The following is an 8,602-nucleotide window of genomic DNA, read 5'->3' as shown; positions in this document are numbered from 1 at the left end:
ACCTTTAAAATATTTCTATAATTTTTATAAGAAAAAGAAGAGGTTTTTAGCACAAGAATGACGCGAGTGGTCACACGTGTGCTTAAACCTTTAAAATATTTTTATAAGAAAAAGAAAGAGGTTTTTAACACACGAACAACGGGAGCGGTCACACGTGTGCTTAAACATTTAAAATATTTTTATAAGAAAAAGAAGAGGTTTTTAGCACAAGGACGACGCGAGCGGTCACACATGTGCTTAAACCTTTAAAATATTTTTATTCTATTTTAGAAAAAAGAAGAAGAAGAAAAGGTTTTAGCACAAGGACGATGCGTGCGATCACACATGTGCCTAAACCTTTAAAAATATTTTTGTAAATTCGTATATATATATATATATATATATATATATATATTATTTTTTATGTATTATTAGATATGTATTTAAAATAAATAGATATTTATAATAAATAAATAAAATAAAATAAAAACAATAAAAATAATAACAACAATAAAAATAATAAAATAAAAAAACAAACAAAATAAGATAAATAAGGGAACAAAATAAATTAAATAAGGAAAAGCAAATAAATAAATAAGTTATAAAAATAAAACAAATAGTGGGGGGCCTAAATAAGAAAATGGGGTGTCTAAACTAATTTTCCTTTTATAAACAAATGGGGCCTACAACCCAAACTGAAAGGGGTGAGGAAGTGAGACATTTTGTTTTTCTTGGGCTTGGCCTAAGCCCAAGCGGAAAGGGGTGTGAAAACGAAAAACAAGGGGGGCAGTAAGGAAAAGGTTCCACACCGAACGGGGCAAGGCCTAAGGTGGATGAGGTGCGAAATATGAATAAAGGGGGTATAGAACAATTCTTTTTTTTTTTTTGGGGCTTGGCCCAGCCCTGGCCCGAGGGTTTTGTTTCTGCTCCCTAACCTAGAATTCCCTAGGCGTTTCCTATCCTCCTCCCCATTTGCACGTTTCACTCTACTCAGAGACATCCCTCGCATCTCCCTTTCCCTGCCAAGACCGACCACCGCGTCATCTCCGTATGCACACTGCCGTCCCAGCCAGATCGGCCACCGCGGGTCGCCGTCCAAGCCGTCGCCAGCTCAGCTGTGCCCCGTCGAGACCATCGCTGGCCGTCACTCCAGCCCTTCCAACTCCACCGCTCACGGCTGGCATCACCTTCGGGCTTGCCCTGAGGCGCTTCCGGCGAGGCGGGTCGCCACTGCGATCTTAACCAGTCGCACTACTCACCACTGAGATCGTCGCCGGTCACCAGATCCAAGTCTTTACTCCCTTCTCTTCTTCACGCACAACCCAAGACTCACCCCTCAGCGTCGCGTGCCGCTGACATCAGCCGCCGCGAGCACCACCACTCCTAGCCAGGACCATCGCCGACCACCACTCTAAGCTTCCCTTCTCCTCTTCGCGCGCGGAAGCTCTCTCCCCTCTCCCAGACGTCGCGAATCGGGACCCCAACGACGCCCTTTATCGCGGCCAAAGTTGTCGCCGGTTGCCGTACCCCAGACACCGTCTCTCATCTCACGAATGAAACGCCACCGTGGACGAAGCTGGCCACCATTTTCTTCACCGGAATTTGCTTCCTCACTGACGCTGCCGGCACCATTTTCCTTCTTCCCCTTACGAGTTTTTTCCATGCCAAAAGCATCTATAGCAACACTACTTTTCCTTCTCTTAATCCCTTCTTTACATTTATGGATTAGTTTGATGTTTTGTCTTCTGAGATTAAGAACAATGGGCGTGTGTGGTGTTCTAAATTGGTCATTGTTCTTGGTTGTGGCTTTGTGCAATGCAGGTTGAGGATGGTGTTGGGTTTTGAGGATGGGAGAATGAAATTCCACCTATGCGTGAAGATGAAGACAGTGTGCTGGTTGATGACAAATTTATGAACACCGAAAAACGGCGCCACAAACTTGTTTAACAATCGGCAAGTGTGACCGAATCGTTTCAAGTAATAAAACTCGGTAAGACCAAGTATCGTTCTCCCAAAGGACTCACGGCCTAGTTTAGTTATGTGATTTGTTGATTATTTAAGACTTAAGAACAAATTGATTGTAGTTTTATATGCAAAAGACAATAAATAAACATGTAAGCATGAATTTGATCAGTGGAAAAGACAGAATACAAACACTTTAATGAATTATATGGATGAGTATGTTGTTGGGAGTTATCAATTTCATCTTATCCACTCTCATATACTTTAGGAATTCAACATTCTTTTCATCAATTGTTAATGCCACTCTCTAAATCACCTTGCAAGAAGGCCTATCCTTAATTACGAGTTCATACAATTCCTAGCATTCCTAGTAATTAGTTCTGAAGTGCAGGAGCTTAAAGGCAACCAATATGCTATTGGGAGAATTTCCCCGAATCTAGATTTCCCCGTACGTTCCCATATCGACAAAATCAATGATCATGGCAATGAATGAGTTAAACAAAGCAAGCAATAAGCAAAGAGGAAAAACCCTAACTAATGATGAAAGAAAGCATAAGTCTTAAAAGTAAGATGTTATAACAAATTCCATATATGAGAGTTTCACAAGACTACATTGATTCCCCAACAACAATACAAGGTTTAGTTCACCATATTCATGGTGAAACTAGATGAATAATAATGGAAGAATGAAAGATAAAACCCTAGAAAGGTGAAGAGGTAGCCTAAGCATCCAAGATCTTCCTTCAAAGGGGTGGAAAAGAGAGTATTTGCTTCGTCTCTGCCAAAGATACAAACCCTAGGACGTCCTAAAGCTTATATACTATTCTAACAATACAGAAAAATTAGGCCCAAGCCCATAAAAGTGCCGCTCAGCGGTAAACTACCGCTCAGCGGTAAGTGCGTGAGTTCTTTTTCTCCCCTCAGCGGCATTTTCACCCCTCAACGGATCCAACGTGAGCTCCTGAGTGTCGCTCAGCGGTAAACTACCACTGAGCGGTACTTGCGGCTTCTCCTTTTGCACTTTTTGATGTCTTTTCTGATTCCATCTCTATCCTTTTTCACTTCTTTCACCAAATTCACCTTAAAACCTGCATAAAAACACTGAAATCAAGCATAAACCTGTCCAGCTCTCTTATTTCTAAAAATATAACCAAAAGCATGATTTCAAGCTAGTTTATGAGTGTTAAAGGTTGCTTTTAGTATCAATTTTAAGCATGAAAATAACAATTTTTCAACTGTTATCACTGATGCGCGTATGAATGTGAGTGTGAGGGTGATAGTTGATTATGTGATAATGGTGTATGGGTTGGCGAGATGGGGAAGCCTTAGTAGATGCTGGGAAGTGAATGAGTTGAACATTTTGGCTATGTGAGACCGGTGTGGTAGTGGTTGTGTGTGACTTTCTGCTTAGTGATGATTTCCTTGTTGAAGATAGGAGAACCCGTGATGTTTAGAGGAAAAGGATGAACGTATGCTATACGATTCTAGAATAGGGAATGTGGCAGACTCACCGTAGCATAAGCAAAATGGAATAAGCATAAAAGGCAGTTATGCAGTAAGCCTACATGACCACACAGGTGAGCAAGAGGCTTACCTCTCGGAGCTCTATGGCTGCTACTAGTTGCGTGTATCCGGTGACCTCCTCTGGCCCTTGTCTTTCTTTGTCGGTGCCAATGGTGGATGCCCTTCTATGACTAGATGATGACCCAAGATGAAAGTATGAAGAAGCAATGTCCAATCCTTCTTTGCTTTTCTCTCCAAAACCAGAATAATAACAACCTTCCCTCTGCTCTCTCTGTGTGTTTTTGTGCAATTCTCTGTGTCCCAAATCGCTCCATACCCAATTCCTATGGATTGTACCAATACCTGCAATCCGCCTCTGCCATCACCCTAGCACTATGAAGAAAACATTTTGCTCCCTCTCATTCCAACACACACATACACTGCTCCCTAAAAAAAACACTTTTTCCTTTTTTTTTCACGTTTCAAACCTTTTTTCTTTTTTTTTCTTTTTTTAAAAAAAACACTAAATCAAATACAAAATAGTATAATGAAATTAAAAATAATAGGTTTAATACCTATTTTGGTCTCGCTTTTCGTAGGGTCTGTTTAAAGTGGTCCTCCTTTTTTTCAAAAGTTCACTAACATCCTACTTCTCGCAAAAACGATGCACGTTAGTCCTTTTTGGTTACGGCGTTAAAAAGACTAACGGCACAGCTGCCCAGCTGGCACAAAACTGATGAGTTGTACAGTTTTGGTTGAGGTGACATTGTGAATTGTTAATTCCTGAAAGCAAAGGATTCATGGTTGTTTTTCCCAAATTAAAAAGCAAAGTTAAGGTTGTTGGCAAGGCCGGGAGCGGTAGCCAGCTTTAGGTACGACGAATTCCTAGTGGCAAAGTACATCCAAGCCCTTCCCCAAACAAACTCATCCCAATAGCTAGTCGAATTGTAGAACACAGAAGCCTCGTTACCCTGACTGTACCTCCCTCTCTGCTTCCTCGAAAAGCCATACAGCGTGGTGGCGTTGTGAACCAGCTTCTGCGAATACGCCCTGTTGTCCTTGAACACAATCGAGGCGGCAGCCAAGGCCGCCACCATCTCCGTGGCGAGATCGAAGCAACTACTGCACTCCTTGACGGGGCGAGTGTAATCGATGTCCTCGGGCCTCATCCAGAGCAAACCTGAGCGGCGATGGAATTTTTATTTGGGCGTTGAAGAAGAGGAGGGCTTTGTGGAGAGCAAGAATGTCGTTATCGAGAGGAGCGGGCTTGTGGTGGTGGCGTGGGACGGTTTTGACTATGAGAGTGATTAAACCGGTGAGGACAGCGGAGACGGCGAGAGTGCCAAGTGTTCAGATAAAGACTTTGCGGCTGACGATGATGCATCCCAGATCTACGTATTTCTTCTTCTTCTTTTTCTGTTCTCCGGCGCCCAGGAGCTAGCTCTGTTGAGTCTCGTCTAATACCGCGCGGTCCAACTCCTGATGATTGCGGCTGCGCTCGTCGTCCGTGGCGGAGTCCGTGGCGGAGTCCGTGGCGTGGATCTCCAGCGGCCCTCCCCACGGATCCCTACCATACATACTCATTTCCGATACCAACCCGTACTTCCCAGTCACCAATCCCCAATCCCTAATCTAACAACGTAATGCAATGTTGTGAATGGTAAAGTAGATTTGCAGTGACTCCTCTCTGTGTGCAGGAAGTATCGGTGGTGGAGACAGAAGGACGACTACTGAGACACGTAATGGGAAAAACAACCATGAATCCTTTGCTTTCAGGATGAATCAGCAATTCACAGTGCCACCTCAACAAAAACTGTACAACTCATCAGTTTTGTGCCAACTGGGTAGCTGTGCCGTTAGTCTTTTTAACGCCGTAACCAAAAAGGACTAACGTGCATCGTTTTTGCGAGAAGTAGAATATTAGTGAACTTTTGAAAAATAGGAGGACCACTTTGAACAGACCCTACGAAAAGCGGGACCAAAATAGGTATTAAACCAAAATAATAACAAAATAAAATGAAAATGCAGAAAATAAAATAAAACAAGTCAAAAATAGAAAGAAACCTATCATTTAGTCAATCCGGACGAAGTTGGGTGTTGACACCGTGGATCTTTTCGTGGTTAGATTTTCAATTTTTTCCCATCTTTAGTGTTATTATGCTTTTCTTTTGATTTTGATTTTGATTTCATTTATGAACATATGTTCTGTAAAAATGGATTTCTTTTAGAAATCCTTTTAGGAGTTTTACGTCGAACCCTTGCAGAAATCGACGTCCCATTGTATATTAATGACGAACTGCTTCCTAATTCAACATTTTATTATGTGCATGAAGCCAAAGTCACTCCATTACACATCATATTCTTCTGAGGCATTGACGTTTCATTGACCAGTAAGAAAAGGGATAAATCTCTTTTTTATTATTTTTCCTTTTTCCTTTTAAACCAACCCTAAAACGTCAAATTCTTTCATGTGTTCGACGTTTTATTTGCCAGAAATTATGTTTGTAAATTCTTCTATTAAACCAACCGATCAAACGTCCTTCCATTGGTGGCTTAAATGTTTTATTAAGCGGTTGAATCCGAAAGGTCATCGCGTTATGTGGGGTAGGACGTGATGGGCTCGTAGTAGTTATTTTTTTTTTATAAATACAGTTTCGGAGCCTTGTATAACCTCTACACCTCCATTTATAAAATTTCTCATAAGAACTCCTTCAATATTAGACGTGTATCTCTGCGTTTTAACATAGCATTTATCATGGCCTGCCAACAACCTTTTCCATATACGTGGATGTTGAGTGGTGTTAGTATATGACATGGATCTCTTCGTTTCAAACACAACATTTATCAAGCCTAACCAACTTCCTTTTCCCATATAAAGTAGATGTCAGGTGGTGCCAATGAATGACGTGAATCTCTTCGGTTCTTACTAACAACATTTATCATCATGTCCAGCCAACTGCATTTTCCCATATAACACATCCATGCCGCAAAATCGTTAGACGTTTTCAGGTTGGTTGAAAAGAAAAAGAATAAAGTAATACAAAAGCATTTAACCCTTTGGCTTTATAAAAAAGAAAAAAATAATAAAATGGAGTTATCTTTTATTATTTTTCTTTTCTTTTTTCTTTTAAACCAACATCTTTTATGACTTGGACGTTTTATTTTTTCAGCAATTATTCTTTTAATTTTTCTTTTAATCCAACTTATAAAACGTCCTTGTACCGCTAACACGTCGAACTCTTGGGGGCTTTGACGCGATGGGCACTGGAGTAGTTGGGCGCATTAGTGACTCCCAGCAGTTATTCTTTTTTTTTTTATAAATACAGTTTCGGAGCCTTCGATAACCTCTACAACTCTGTTTATAAAATTTCTCGTAATTACTCCTTCAAAGTACACATCCATTTTCTTTGAATACAGTTTCAGATCCTTTGGAACTACCCTTTGAAAACCTACACAACAGAGCTTCCATAACCAAATTCATGTTAACTTTTTCCTTTGGTTCTCCATTAATTCCTTTACTAAATGAAGAAATTTCTTTGTTAACGATGAAGGCATGGTGGAAAACCAGAGGAAAATGTTAACACTTATGAATTTCAAAATCATTTTCCATTATTTTTGTGGTCTTTTTTATTTACATCTGTGTTCTTTTAATGTTGTTTCGTGTTCATGTTTGACGCTATGTTTTGTAAAAGGGTGATATACAACGTCGAATAGAAATCGAATTCGACGACAACCTTTAACAGGGAACTTAAAAGTTAATAAACTTCAAGGTTTTAAAATGAATACATCGATTATTGTCAAAATTGGACGTTCTTGTCTTTCTGCAGGCAAATAAAACGTCAAAGCCCCAACAATATTAGTCGTCATATAGTTTGATTAAAAGAAAAAAAAAAGAATACATAGTGGCGCGGTGGTTTGAATAATTCCCACCATAGAACGTCATGTTGTCATGGTATTGGACGTGCTTTTCTAAACTTATATTTAATAGGTAAGTCTATCTTGTATCATTGTCAGAAACTAGATTCTTAAACCCTTCTTGTAGATCTCTAAATCCTATTCTCAAATGGCTTCTTCATCATGACATGGAAATAAGGCTGCACAATTTGTAAGAAATGCTAGTCCAAATGGGTGGATTAGTGATGACGAAAAACAATACAAATTTGGATGTTATAAAAGAACTCTTCGAGGTGGTCCCTCACAAGTTCTTGGATATGGAATTATTCAGAAGGGAAGGGTTTCTCTTTCAAGAATGGCTTGCAGATGAGGGTCTTGCAAAATTTGTTCGAATGACCGGTGATTGTTATCCTAACCTAGTAGAAGTCTTCTACCACAATCTAAAGGTTATCAATGGTGTTATAAGCTCTAAAGTGAAAGGTGTCGATATTAAAATTGATGATGAAATATGGCTATCTTTTATTGGTCTCAAAGCAGAAGGTTTCATGTCTCATGAAAGAAATTCAGAACTCAACCAATGGACCAACAAGAAGAAGATTTACAAGGAATTTTTGAGATATCCAAAAAGGCTAAAGGTATACAAGTCGTATCTACTTGGTGGTTTGAAAAGGGAAGAAAACATTTGTGCTTTTGTACTTTCTTGGGTAATACTACTACTTGGAAGAGGTAGATGTGATCGTATAACTACTGCAGATTTATTTTTGATTCATTCCATAAAAACCCGGACACCAACCAACTGGTTTGCTGTTATTAGTGATCACATGATTGAAATTGCAAGTGATCGTGGACATAATCTGCCCTATGGTGTTTTTATCAACATTGTATTGAAGCATCATCAAGTTGATCTTACTGGTGAAAAAAAATTCAGGTGCACCAAATAAAATGAAATAGGAAAAACGGCATTGACCTTTATTGGTCTAAAAAAAACAGATGGTTGAGTGATCAACAATGTTGATGAAACTTCTTCTACCTTCACTCCACACACTTAGTTTGAAAGATTTGTTGTGGATCAATTTCGAAGGCTTTCAACAAGAATTTCGAAAGTTGAAAAATCTGTGATCATGATTCATTTGAAATTAGATAAAGACAATGCTCTTAGAACTCCCTAAGCAAGTGAATCTCATGATGAAGACGACACAACAGAAGATGAGTCTATGGAAACATCTGACTCAGATTAGGAAGAAGAGTTCATTTTAGTTGTTTT

This window comes from Vigna umbellata, chromosome 9 (genome assembly GCF_029865625.1).
Source record: "Vigna umbellata cultivar VRB3 chromosome 9, Vumbellata_1.0, whole genome shotgun sequence".
In the NCBI taxonomy this organism is placed as follows: domain Eukaryota; kingdom Viridiplantae; phylum Streptophyta; class Magnoliopsida; order Fabales; family Fabaceae; genus Vigna; species Vigna umbellata.
This window is presented reverse-complemented; position numbering follows the sequence as displayed.